The sequence below is a fragment of the Leptonotus elevatus genome, chromosome 15, assembly GCF_054856555.1.
Source record: "Leptonotus elevatus isolate MCC_2025b chromosome 15, RoL_Lele_1.0, whole genome shotgun sequence".
In the NCBI taxonomy this organism is placed as follows: domain Eukaryota; kingdom Metazoa; phylum Chordata; class Actinopteri; order Syngnathiformes; family Syngnathidae; genus Leptonotus; species Leptonotus elevatus.
In genome coordinates, this window is record NC_141253.1 from 11,261,429 (window position 1) to 11,276,617 (window position 15,189).

The window sequence follows — 15,189 nt, forward strand, 5'->3', positions numbered from 1 at the left end:
TTTATTTATTTTTATTTATTTTTAAAGCATGAACAAACTTGTGTTTTCACTTTTCAGTATTTACTGCTACAAAGAGCGCACACCTCGCCTCCCTCGGGACTTTCTTCTCCGCAGGTTGCCTCATACAAAGCATGTGAAGGTGACCCTCCACTGCCCCCTCAAAAGCAACCCCCCTCCCCATGTAACCGTAGCCCTCTGAGAGCCCGACAGCAGCTCGATCCACCTTAAAGCCACCTTCACAATCCCTCCCTGTCATTCCAGGGTTGCCATGGCCGCACCTTGCAGCACAAACAATACACACCCAAACCCACCCAATTATTTTTTTCTTATCACCCACCCGGCGTCGGATGACGATATTTTCTCTCAACCTCCATTGTCGCATTCCCGGAGCTGCCCGGACAAGCTCAGATTATGAGAGACGCACCAAAGAATGCATTACAACATTGTGTGGGACACTTCCATTGTTTAATCCACTTATTCTATCAAATAATTAATACTAGGGATCATAATCTTAATTCACAGCTTTTAAAGTACCGGTACTTGATGTGTCATTCCGGTGAAGGCAAATGTCAACAAAGTGCCGTGAAGCCTTACCAGCTGCTCACTTTGTGATTGGCTGCATGTTTTTGGCGGGCCCTGATCACCTCACCGACCCGTTAGTCCAACCAGCCACTTGCTGCTCTGCCTAACTACTTGACACACATAAACACAAACATGAGTATTCACACACACACACGCACACACACTGGGGGCCATCTGCCAGCTGCATTAGCAGTCTACAGATGTCCGGGTCAGAACAGGTCTCAGCTTTCATAGCAAAGAGGGAGTGTGTAAGTGAGTGTCTTGTTTATATTTAACACATAAACAGCAGAATTAAAACACATGATAAATAATGATTAAATGGTTGTGGTTTACTCATAAAGATATGAGGATTTATTTTAGTTTGCGCTGAACAGCCTTTATTAGAATCATAATGTGTCTATCGTTGGCTTTTCCTGTTATGTGCATTATTTATGTGCGTATGCGTGTAGTTATTTTTTAAATGTATTTCTTTTTAGCGGAGATTTTTTTTTAGATATGCTGTTTTAAAATTTTATTTTTTTCTTTTGTTTTGGCTTTTAAATCTACATTTTAAAATATTTTTCACTCTGTGTTTATTGTTTTAATATGGTTTGCCCCCTTTTCTTTCTGCTTTTCAATGTATGTATATATTTTTTTAACCTTTTTATTGTTTTTATTAGATTTTTTTCTGTGATATAAATGGCATAATAAATAAGTATTATTTATTTCTCTATCATCACCCACTTAAAATAATTGCCTAAGCCATTTTTTTTGCAATTTTCTTTTATAAGATTGTATGTCCTTAAAAATCTGAAAAAATGACTGGCGATCATTTTAAGAAAGCGTCGATATAAGCTTAAAGTCTAAAAGAAACTTTTTAAATTGTTTTTTAATTTATTTATTTAAATCAATTACCAATGTAAAAATTTGATTCGACCATAACTCTATATATGTAATTAATTAATTAACTCATTCACTGCCATTGACGGCTAGAGACGTCAAAAATTCCTTTGAACTATTTCTATTAGTTTAAATTTTTTTTCCACTTTTGTTAACAAGAGTATGAAAACCTAGAAAATATTTGTTATTGTATATTTACAACAGATATAAAATTTGTGATTAATCGTGAGTTAACTATTGAAGTTATGCAGTTAATTACCATTAAAATGTAAAAAAAAAAAGAAAAAAGAAAAGATTATTAAAAGGGACATCAGGCGATTACATTTTTTAATCGTAATTAATCGCATGGCTTCACTAGTTAACTCACTATTAATCACAAATTTTATTTTCACTATATCACACAAAAAAATGCACTTTTTTGTTAACAAGAGCATGAAAACCAATAAAAAAAATTATATTTAGAACAGATATAAAATTTGTGATTAATAGTGGAAAAAATGTTAAACTAATAGAAATAGTTCAAATTAATTTTTTACGTCTATAGCCGTCAATGGCAGTGAACGAGTTAAGAATTGCCCATGAATCCCGCGCATGACAGTTATTCAACAACCGCTGTTACACGTGCATGATGATTTCAAAAGAAGAAGTTAAGATTAGTGCTGTGACCTTCGGCTTTCACTTCCACTGTAGCAATAGGTTCAAAGGCTCCAATAGGCCCTTTGGCGAATAATAAGGCCTCACTAATGCAAGTAGCGTTAATGCGTGTGTGAAGCGTGTGTCCACCTGTGTCGACTCAAGTGTACTTATTGGTGATGAGACCAAGTGATCGACGTGTGTAGCCAAAATGAAGGATAGAGCCTTAATTAGTCATAAGCGGGCAAGTTGTTCAATTAGGAAGGAGGGAGGGGTGTGTCATGGGATGCCAGACGAAACCCCTTCACATGTGCTGCCTGAGGCTGTATAGAACATATGAGGATGAGCAGTGTGTGAATCACACTTGTTTCCCAGACGCTCTCACCCCACCCTCAACCCTACTTGTCTTTATCTCCTCCACATCCCTCAGATGACCTCACGCAGTGAACTTCATAAACACATCATGTTGACTGTTTAGAATGGTAACAAAGTGTAAAATTAAAAAATTCATGAATGAGCATGGTGATATTGACACTGCAGTGCTTGCTTACACAGACAGTGACTTTTTTCAAACATTGTTTTTGCTGCATCTGAATAGTGTCTGTTTAATCATATGTACGCAAGTATTAGAAAACAGGGCGGAGCTGTTTATCCAAAAGCATTTGAACTGAAGTCGGTTTGAAAATCTGTGTGGTTTTCGTCACAATTATGTTTTGGAGCCTTAAATCGGAAATCTTTGCGCAAAAAAAACTCTCTTGGCGACCATTAAAACTGTTTGCGAACGTCTGGCAAACGCCTTTGCAACCATTTGCAGCCTTTAACGAACCCTGCCAAATAACCAACATTTGCTGTGTTGGTAAACACTTGCAAGACTTTGCTGCTCAGTGAGATGCCAACCGTACCATTTAAAAACAGGTCTGAAGGAAGGTTTAAACTACAGTTTTAACAGCTAAAAATAAATTTGCTTTGGATGTTTGTTAACATGATAAAAGCATTTGGGGTATTGAAAACTCAAATAGTTTTAAAAAGGGGAAACAAAGGACTGAAAACGTGAATATATATATAAAAACAAAGACAAAGCTTTTTAAACTGCTTGTAATTGAAAATTGATTTTTAAAATAGTGTAATTTTGATCATTTGTTTACACAACAAAAGTATACTAGAGCCTTAAGTCTCAAATGTATCTAAACGCGCCTTAATGGATGCTTGTATTTTTGAAACAGCGCCTTTTAAGTGGTTTGTAGCTGGTGTGTTTGCAAGACAGATTTTTTTCCATTTAAAAAACCAAACAGTAAAAATAATAAAGCAACGAATAGTAGACCAATCACTGAATGTGGCACAAAAAATTGTGCAGCGTTGCATACTGACCTTATTCCTTCCTCTCATAGTTGTAAGTCAATAGATTTGTTTATTGCTTTTTTTTTTATTTTAGTCAAAAAGTAAAAAAAAAAAAATGACAGTCACGTTCTCTCCAGTCAAACATTTGTCATGTCGTCTGCATGTCTGCAAGTTGACCACTAAACCTTGAAATTCCACACCGGGTCGTCAAAGTCGTGTGCTAGCGAGTGTGTTAACCCAAGTGTCGAGGACGCCAAGGTTGCGATCCAAAATGATGAAATATGTCAAAAGAAAAGTAGGGTGTCTGACATGTTGTGTTGGTTTTGCATTTGGATCTGTGAGGCAGCATCAAAGCCAACACAAAACATGTTGCCGGCGTATACCCGAGCAGACTTTTAATGAGGCTTTTTTTTTTTTTTTTGTCTTTCCCAGCTTGTAATCGCAGCCAGCGTCGTGCCTGGACCTGCTCTACATGCACCTCATCTCCTCATCTGCATTCAAATCAGCCTCATCACACATTCTATACATCGCCGCTGCTTTAATGACCCTCACTACTGGTATCGTTGCAATCATCCGCATCATGCTTGTCCTGCTTGAAATACATATATTTATTTAAAATATGCAGTATATTTCATTATCTCCTTCACTGCCATTGACGGCTATAGACGTCAAAAATTTATTTAAACTATTGCTATTAGTTAAACTTTTTTTTCTCCACTTTTGCTTGTATGAAAACCTAGAAAAAAAATTATTGTTAATTTATAACAGATATAAAATTTGTGATTAATCGTTAGTTAACTAGTGAAGTCATGTGATTGATTACAATTAAAACATTTTAGCGCCTGACGGGCCTAATAAAAAAAAAAAAAATATATATATATATATATATATATATATATGGGGCGTTTAATTGTAATTAATCGCATGATAATTTTATATATGTTATAAATATACAATAAAAAAATTCTAGGTGAAATGAAATGGAAAAAAAGTTAAACTAATAGAAATAGTTCACATTATTTTTTTTACGTCTATAGTCGTCAATGGCAGTGAATGAGTTCAATGACTGACGAATGAAGTGGAGGGTATATTGAGTGTGGGCTTTATGATCGTAATTACTTTTTAATGAAATTGGGGCTGAGGGCCGGTTAATATTTGTCATCAAACATCAGGCGCTTTATGCACTTCATGATGCAACACTGCATTTCGGCAACTTTCTTGACTTTGTGGCTTATTTCAAGTCACTTTGTTTCATTTTCTCTTACGTAAGGACCGTTAGTTATTGCTAAACCTTAGACATGGGACATCATGCGCTTCATGATACGACATTGCGTGACTACAACTTTCTTGACTTTCTGTGTCTTATTTCAAGTTTTGTGTTTTCTCTTATGCAAGGACCGGTTAGTATTTGTCAGATGTCAGAGAGTTCATTCGCTTCATGATGCGACACTGCATGACTGCAACCTTCCTGATTTTGTGGCTTGTTTAACTCATTCACTGCCATTGATCGCTATAAATGTCAAAAATTCATTTGTTAGTTTAACATTTTTTTCCACTTTTGTTAACCAGAGTATGAAAACTTAGATTTTTTTTATTGTACACTTAGAACAGATATAAAATTTGCGATTAATCGTGAGTTAACTGGTGAAGTCATGCGATTAATTACGATTAAAAAATGTAACCGCCTGACGCCCCGAATTTTTAATAATCTTTTTTTTTTTTTTAATGAATTTATGGCGGAGAATTAGTTAACGTTTTTTTTCCTACAAATTGAGAATTATATTTTGCTAAATCCTTTATTAATAAGCATAGTTTGCTTTGTGAATTGACAATGAGCCACTAAGATGTCAAAATCTATGTCATTTATAATGCAACAGGGACACATCTGGCACATAAAGCCATTATGACACACACACACACACACGCACACGCACACGCACGCGCACACGCACACACAAAACCACAAGTGTTTTTTTATTTCATTTTATTTTTGCCTCATCATGCAAAGCGAAGGAGGCATTAGGGGAGATGCACTGTTCGCTATAATCAGCCAAATGAGTGAGATTTTGCCCCATGGGATTGTGGGAGAAATGTTAACTCGCCTCACTTGCCCGTCTGCACAGGAGATTATATTACCGGCAAACAGAATTTACTATCAGGCAGGCACAAAATGGAGGCCAAATGTTATGAAGCTAAATTAAAATAACGTGTTCAACTATAATCATCGGTGTTGAGAGAGGAGATGAGGGATGAAATTAAACGTAATAAATACTTTTTCATATGATGCCAATAATCTGCGCCCACTAATGATGACAATTAATCAACATTGTTTGTACAGTATGGATAGGTTGTGTAATGAAATTGCTTCTCATTTCTTTGCTCACAGCAGATTATCTCATATCAAAGTCTGGTACGTGTCATGTTAGAAATTCTGTTCATCAAGGTCACCACAATTTTTATACGGATTCTGTTAACATCATGTTATTGTGATGCTATTGTTAGCTTAGCACTAAAATGAGAAGCTAGAAAATAGCATTGACTTGATTTGTCATCTATCTTTTAGTCAAATTAACACAAAAACTAAATATCACGGGCACGTTCGGAAATATGCTCCGAGCGCGCACTGGTTCACTCCAACCATTACGCATCTCAGTGTGTTGCTAGAATTTGCCATTCAGACATTAACATTACCCCAAAAACAAAGTGCTGGTGTGTGCACTCGGTGCTCTGACTGAGAACACAATGCGCCAGTGCGTTGGGCAGTACGAGATGGAAATGGTACTAGCAAGATGTGAGAATTGTAGCCTGACGGGGGGGATATAAACGGCTAGCTAACATTGACGTTAGCTCGCTGTGTGGGCCAGCGAGTTGATGACTGAGCTGAGTTGTTCTTGGTTAACTTTAAATGATAAGAAATTCAACTTACGAGCTATTATTGCTAGCTTAACAGACAAACAGCTGTCGCTACACAGTTTGATAGCCGCATCATGTCTGTGTTGTTGCTAACACAACACACTGGTGCATTCGGAAATGAATGGGAGCGGAGTGAACTTTGCCCCATGACGTATGCTCAGTGCAGTGCACAGACCTATACCTGACAAACATGCTAATTAGGTTAGCTTTATTTACCATAGTCACTTCCATAGTCAGATTTTTTTTGTAATGGCATTCCTTCACCTGTATTGAAACTGTTGATAACCTGGTTTGAAACACGTCTATGCTAACAAAATTATACTGTGACGAGTCAACCGTATTGTTGTCTTTGCTGAAAATTAGGAACTAGTGTAAACTCAAACTCTAGCATTGATTTGTGAGGACCTGTGGAAGTAATTTGAGCAGGGTCATTTGCTCTGAAATGTTACACTAAACACGCACTGGTATTTCAATTTGGTATGAATTTTGGCTTTTGCAAAGTGCTCAAATTACTTGATTACTCCAACAATTGTTATGGTTGCTAAATGTTAATGCTATATTGGTGTTAGCCTACACGCTAGCGCTAAACATCATTTAGTGTGATGACTTTGTGCAAAAAATATATATCTTTAAATCCACCTTGAAACATATTTAAAAATAGCAAGTGTCACATCTTTTAGTGTCAACAAAGATATCTAGGCGTTTTTTTTTGTTTTTGTTTTGTTTTTTAATCGCAAACAGAGCGGAACAGTTGTGTAAACATTTGGCAAAATTTTAACAAGATAGAAAAGATCAGTCAGAGGTCTGGAAGAGATCTTCATCTGTGTTTTTCTGGTTTCCCACTCTCTTGAGCAAAAAGTTTGTTGTCCTAACAAGCACCTGTTTGGGTAGGGTGGGGGTGGTGGGGGTGTTGTCGGGGTGTTTTAACCAGAAATTCCAGTCTGGTTCTTAGTGTAGCCTGTCAAGTGTTGACAGAAAAGCCACAGGTGCAGCTTTTTTTTTCTTGCTTTGTACTCTGGCAGAAAAATGGTCAGTTTGGGGTTTCATTCATTCAAATGTTTGCCTACACTGGAACCTTTGTCCTCACACTCAAAAAGAGAAGGGGTGGGCACGGGTGGGGGTCCCTCTTCAAGAATTAGCAGCCCCAGTCGACCATGACTGTATGCATTCTTAATTACTGGAATTGCTGACATATTCCATTGGGAGAATGTAACGGTTTTTGGCAGTAATAGGCTAGCGTTAGCATGCGATATGAACTGTATGAGAGTGTGGGGATACATTTCATGGGCTTTTGGACTTTGCTCATGGGGGAGTTTAATGGGCTATATTCATGGGTCCTTTTTTTTTTAATGTGCATTGGACACAGGCCTTTCACATATAGTTCTGGCCCACTGGCCTTTTTTTATTGGCCTTTTTTTTTTCAGGCGAAACAGTCGTGGGCATTTTTCGTAAACCTTACCCATGGGCCTTGCTAATCTCATAGGCTTTGCTCATTGTTTTTTTGTATTGGTTAGGCCTCGCTCGAGGGACCTTTTTCATCAGCAATAGTTCTTCATGGGCAACCTTTCTCATGAACGTTGAACTTTGGCCTTTTCATGGTATTTTTCTTGACTTTACTCATGGTAGTGTAATAAAATGATTTTATTTTTTTAACCTGAAATGCATCTCAAAAAAATAGTCACACTCACACATGCGCATGATAACTGATGGCGGAATGCACCAGGAAGTGGAAAATATGACAAAACATCCCATCTTCCAGGTTGCAACCTTTTTCCCCTCTTCGGACCAGGGAAGAAAAAGGAGAGAGAAAAAATGTCGGTAACGGCCCATCTCCCCCATAAATGACATATAAATCACAGAGGGTGGGAAATGAACGTGTGTCTTGCCGTGTGTTTTCATGACCCTTAACACGCCTTTTCATTGGCGGCGTGTCAGCAAAAACGTGCAATGATGTAGCCTTCTCTGGCGTGTGTGCATTGTGTAATCTCGCATGTCTTGCAGTGGTAATTGCTTTTAGATTTGTGATTTACTGTTCGCACTGAGGCTGGGATAAGGTACAGTATTGTGTAGTTGGTGTGTTAAAAAAAAAAAAAAGCTTAATTGCGCAATCTTGCGGGTTCCTACTGTTGAATTATGCAGTTTCACACTACAGATGGGAGCATGATCATCAAACAACGACTGGTATGCAAGTTAGCATCTGTTTATGTTTGCATGCTTGCAAGCACACGTCTGCACTTTCTTCTCGCGTAGGGGGAGTGTGTGTTTGCATTTGCATGACGGAACCACAATAGAAAGTCACTTTAATGGGACACATTCAATAGTATAGAAGAGAAGAAAGAAAATCATCACCCTCTTAAAATAATTGCCTACGTTTTTTTTGCAAATATATATATATATATACATATATTTTTTTTTTGCCTAAATCATCTTCTCGTGATGCAAATGCTTACATTTTTTGTGCCGTACAAATCTGAAAAAAATGACTTAGGTGGTTACTTTAAGGAGGTGTCGAAAATGACGAATATGTGCCTTCATGTGTAATAACGCCCATGGGTTGACAGTAAATATGAAATAATGTATTCCTAAAAAACATAAATAACATAACATTTACAAATAATGAAATGTCATAAAAAAATTAATAGGATGAGGATTATTAACTACGATAAATGATGCTATACAATACAAGCATAAAAAATATTTAAATGAATAATAACTACATTAAAATCCTGTATATCTTCTTTCAAGTATAAATACAATTGAACAAATACTTAAATACGAAAACCATATGATACAATATTCATACAACTATAGAAACATAAAAAAAATTGACATATAGAAAACTCACAAAAAAAAAACAAATATATATTATATAATCACAATATGTTGGTCAAGACTCAATAAATGAACATAAATACAGTATATAACTAAACTACTGTAGGACATACAAAGTGTTCCTTTAGAGTGGTGACATAATAGAGCATTGAGCTCCCTTTTCACACTTTTCTCTCTTTTCCTCTTCTTTGTCTCATGAAAGGAAGGGGGGGGGGGTGATTATTTTTGTAGACTAACCCTCACCATCCACCACGAACAGACAATTTCCCTCAACTATGAACTAACGACAGAAACCTCATGCGAGTGAAGTTGTCTCCCAGGCGACCACACTCACAGCGTGCTTTTACTAGTAGTGGTGGTATAATATACGCATGGTTAATCTTTTCCCATACGTTCAGGCGCAGTTTGTAAGCGCTACAAAAGCCTTTTGTGCACTTCCAGTAAGGCCCAACAGCATTGCTGTCCAAATGAGGAGGGGGGTAAAGAGTGAGAGGACATTTGTGTGAATGAGAAAAAAGCAGGCAAAGATAGACGAATGACCACCTGATTAGTCATTAGATGCTCAGCGTGGCAAAAAAAGAAGAAAAAAAATAGTTGTTTCTGAGCTGTGTATTAGGCATGGGCAGATATTAGTTTCTGATTGTATGATTACTGTGAGGGAAAATATCGCAATATCACGTTATTATGGTATTGCAGCTCTAAAATTACTTTTCGAAATATTTGGAGAAATAAAAACATAATTTTTCCCTCCGTTGAACACAATCTATTTTATTTCGAACCAAATCATAGACATTTTGTACAGAAAAAAAATGTATAACATGTTAAGTTTACATAAATAAATGTTAACATTTTTCTTTTTTATTAATTTTAATTAACACAATGCACATTAATCAACAGAGCAAAAAGGCATCCGTGTTTTCAATGAGTCTTTCATTTTATTCCCTCCCTCCTCTATGCGTAACTGCTCACTCCTCCCTCTCTGCTTGTGAAGAATGAGAGAGAGAGAGAGAGAGAGAGAGAGAGAGAGAGAGAGAGAGAGAGAGAGAGAGAGAGAGAGAGAGAGAGAGAGAGAGAGAGAGAGTCCCTAGTTTGTCATTAGCCAATGGAGCAGATATGATGGCAACCTGTGGACTCTGCCTAGCAACAAGTGACCAATAAGCAGAAAGAAACTTATTCAAGGAACTGAAAGTTCATTACACATCTGCTAGCTTGTTAAAAAAAAGAAAAGAAAAGTAAATTAGTTTTATGAAAATAATTTTACGGTTATACACAATTATAAAGACATAGTGGAATTAGGTTAAAAAAAGAAAGCATACTCAATAGTTTTCAATTTTATATCTGTTCTAAATGTACAATAAAATGTACAATAAAAGTTTTCATGCTCTCATTAACATAAAAAGGGGGACAACAATGTTAAACTAATAGAAATATGGCTGCATCTTTTAGTCATTGATGCATTAATTTCAAAATAATTCATAAAATTGAGATAAATTAAAAAGATGTACTGTACTGTAAAAAAAAGTGTGATATTGATTTGTGTTGGTCATTTTTCTGCCACTAGATGGCATAACTGCATTGGTAAGACGTTGGTGACTGATCAATGCATTTTTCTTTTCATATTAAGAGCTATCTAACATGAAATAACATTTGTAAAATTGTAAAATACAACTTGACCCCAGTCTCCACAAATCTATGCATTATTATTCAATTTATTACTGCAAAATTTTGACGTGGACTTGTTTGCTGCGTTGCGACTGCAATTCAACCCAGTACAGGCTTTCAAAGTAGGGGGCGGCCATTAATTACGTGTTCAAAAAAATGTTAAAGGAACTTTAAATTAGCTCAAAATTAACACACTAATTTTATAAAATAATTTAAACAATTATTTTTAAATAATTTAGTGATTTTGTATAGCTTGACAATTTGCAAGGTAGAAATAGCGCGTAAATGCTATAACCACAAATACCAAATTGATAGATTAATTGATGACCATAAACACTGCTAATGGGGATATATTATTGACATCCTCGCAGTGGATTTCCTATGCTGTTTGTTAAATATCTTGTCCGAAAAATGGCTGAATTGCCAATTTGCTTAATTGCATATTACCAACACACATGGTTCTGCTTCCCATCTCTGATGCCCCAAAAACGGACACATGCTAACCTTTCATCTGATTTCCCTGTAGGAAGTGCAGCTGACAGCAGGACATCCCTTAATCACGCCACAGTCAGGTCACATGATCTGTTTTGCCCAATAAGATGTGGGAACGATGACAAATTGAGGTCACTTTTGAAACTCTTTTGCAAACAGTCAGTCTCTATATGTATGTGATCTTCTCCGCTGGTATTTTAGGCCATCATTGGAGGTCTTATCAGCGTACCACTTCCTGCTTTTGAGCTGGCAGAGGAAGTGAAACGAGAGCCACAAGTACACTGCTTCCTGTTTGCTAGATACCAGCAGGTGTAGGTTACTGTGTTCACAGGTCCGCTTAGTTCATGCCCACAGGAACATATGCCAGACACGCCTTTTTACGCCATTCTAGCACACTCCCCTCATTGTTCTAAGTAAAAGCTGGGCAACCGTATAGGCCACACATACGGTATACAGTTTGGTCCGCCATCAACTGGCCAAAAATGCTTGCAATAATACAGTACACACAAAAATCTTGAATATAATTACTTTTAAGATATTATAAATTATTTGATATGATTAGAAAAAAAATAATGTCATTGATGACACTGATGACACATGATTATTTGCGATTACAGTATTTTTAAATAAACAGAAAATATTCTTAAATACGACAAATGATGCATGAATAAGACCTTGCACTAAAAAAAAGAATGTTGACTGTTTGCTATATTTAGTACTTGCTGTAATTTTTTATTTGTTGTTTTAATCATTTTAATTGAATTTGTAATTTAATGTTTCTTCTTTAAAGATGCATTGTGTGGAGGTATTTTTTTTATTTATTTTTTTTTACTCATAACTGCCACCTCTGGTCTAAAGCATAACTGCAGCCTCTTTGTCAAGTTTGTGCATGGTACACGAGTGAAAATATTTTTATTTTATTTAGTATGTTTCTGTAAATTAACACGCTAATGCTCATATATATCACATTTTTAACACACATTATGTATTCAATTTAGAAATGACTTGTATCAAAAACAAAGTTAAAAAAAAAAAGTTTTAAAGTACAAGTACAAGCAAATTATTCTGACACTTAAGTTGCCCAAAGCACAAAACACAATGCATATTGCTTTAGTGTTGGGTTTGTTTCACACAAAAACGTTTCTTTCGCAGGTGTTATCGCTTAGCTGCTTAGTATGTAGTATTAGGATGCTAATACTAATATGAATAAATGGATGTTCAAATAAGGTGTTGAAGTACCAAAATGAGTAAAGTTAGCTTGTTGTAGCCTAACTGGATGGTAGCACAAAATTCTATACATATCTTTAGCTTCACGTATTTTATTGTTACATAAAAAACTCAAGTGACTTGTGTCAATGGTACAGGTTGTGGTCTGACATACGAGTAAAATTAGCATCTAACTTAGCATTGCAGTAGCACTAGATAAACACTGTGAAATATCTTTAGCGTTCAGCTCATTTGCCATGTATTAGCCTTTTAGCATGCACTCACCATACATGTAACTCATTATCGTGTCAATATTAAAAATTCACATAGCTTAGCATTGTGGTAGCGCTAATTGCTGTGCATAGCCTACTGTATTTTAATCTTCACACAACAAATTATTTGAGTCATTTTAGCATAAAGTGGTACTAGAAGCATTAGCATGCTAATGCTGATACTCAAAAGTGGATAAAAATAGATCAATGTAAGCTATGTAATCATGTACTAAAAGCAGACAAACGACAAGATACATTTCCTCTGCTGACTCAGGTTTTCAATATGAAGAGTATTTCACACGTGAGAGCATTTTGCCTCGATGCCAATCGCCCCGTGGCCCGCCACGACGAGCCCACCTCGACGAGGGCGCGACACCGCACGCACACGCCGGCACCGAAACCTGACTTGAAAGTGTTGCTTTGCCCTCCAGACAGACACGCAAACGCAGGAAGAATGCAACAGCAGCCGTGCCTTCCTGAGAGAGGTAACACCTGGGGCGCTAGCGCGTCAAAGCGGCCATAACAGAGCCAGCTGGCTTTAGCATCCTCCCACCTGTCTGCTTGCATCCATTTGATTCATAATGTCTGGCTTTTTGTTAGCTGTCTTTAGTTATGTCTAGTTGTTTTATAAATTAAAAAAAAAAAATTAAAAAAAAATTCCCATTAATACTAAAACTTCATAATTGAAATAGTGTACATCGTAAAAGGAGCGATAGCGTTCCTAAAGAAATAACATGCGATCGAGAGAGTCACCCTCCTCCACACCAGACGCATTCAAGAGTTTTGATTGTCCCTTTAGGAACGCTACGGAGACGTACCTTGCTTTCTTGATAGGCGCTTCACATTGCTCGGCAGAGAGCCAGCCGCCATTCTACGTCACTGCGCACTGACTGCGTTGCGACGTAAACAAAAATGGCGGCGTACGTCCAAATAAAGTTTCTATATTTACTTTTGAAAAATGAGTCTCATAGTTATGTTAGTAGCAACCTAATAAATAATATAGAGCAAACTTGTCATGACAGTCGGGGTTCTTTTTAAACGAGATTTTTACTGGCGATGTCACTTGTTGTTAGGCAGACATCTTGGGGCTAAATCATTAACTGCCCATATTGTCCAATGGGGGGAAAATAGCATATGCGGGTCACACCCCACTAGGCTACTAGCATAACAGTGATGAAGCATTTGGATCACTGCACTGCCCACGCAATTTACATGACTTTGCTATTATGCTAACATCAACAATTATGCTAGCCGTACATTTGTCAGTTGAAATAAACAAGCTTGTTGCATAAAAATGCTGCTTTAGCACAATTTCTCTTTCATAGTTAGCATGTTTATTAGCCTTTTTACGCATGTGTGACTGGCTACCATTTATAAGCACAGTTTTAAGTAGTATCTTTCTATTACCTGCTCCTTTTTGTAAGGTTATGTTGCTCCACGTTGTCCAAGAAAACCTTGAAAAGAATGTTGAACCTTGAAATGAATGGGGGTTTTTTTTCTATGGAGAGATGAGGAGGAGGAGAGAAAGTGTGTGCAGAAGCGCACGGAGGAGCAATGAAGGACGAAGCAGATGGAAAAAGGAGATAGACTGAGACGGCGAGGGTTTGGAAATGATTGTGTGATTGTGGTGTAGATGAATGCATGCCGGAGGGAAGTCGGAATACTAATTTTGGAGGCTTATCTTCGGCGCATGCACGGGGGGAAAAAACGGGTAGTATTCCCTCACAGTGGAATTCCAATTTTTTAAATTGGACCTTGGAGTCTAGTATTTTATTCTGTGGGAAAAACTGGGAAAAAATAAATACAATCAAGTCACAAGCACCCTTTTTTTCATGGCCGATCCTCAAAAATGATTGTCACTGCCCACTTAAATGATGTAAGCAAAAAAAAAAAAAGCTTTTCAATTTAGCAAACCCATCTGTGTAGGATAGCTGCTTTCAGTTGGGGCTCATTTGAGCACATTCCCTAGTACAATTACTGGAATTTGCAAGTGTGCTTAATGTTTTGGCAAGTGAGTGTATATTATTAGCCTTACATGGATTTTCAAGGACTTTTTTCAACCGTTGGTTTCTTTGAGTGAACCTCACTTCCTTGCATTCATCCACTTCCTTCCTGCGCGAATAAGAAAAGGCTCTTGTGAGTCATGCCAGTATCACTCCGTCATACGTGTGAAAGCCTCGACCTTCCATGCGGCGCCCCCATTGTTTTGACACGGGCTGACACGGCGGAAATGCCAGAGGCATCAAGTTTGATGCGTTTTGCTGATTTGGAAATACGTACATTGAGTTGCATGGAGCAACATTTAACAGATTTATGAATGATTAAAAAAAAATTATATTCATCACAGAGCAATGGTTATATTTATTTCATATATATCATA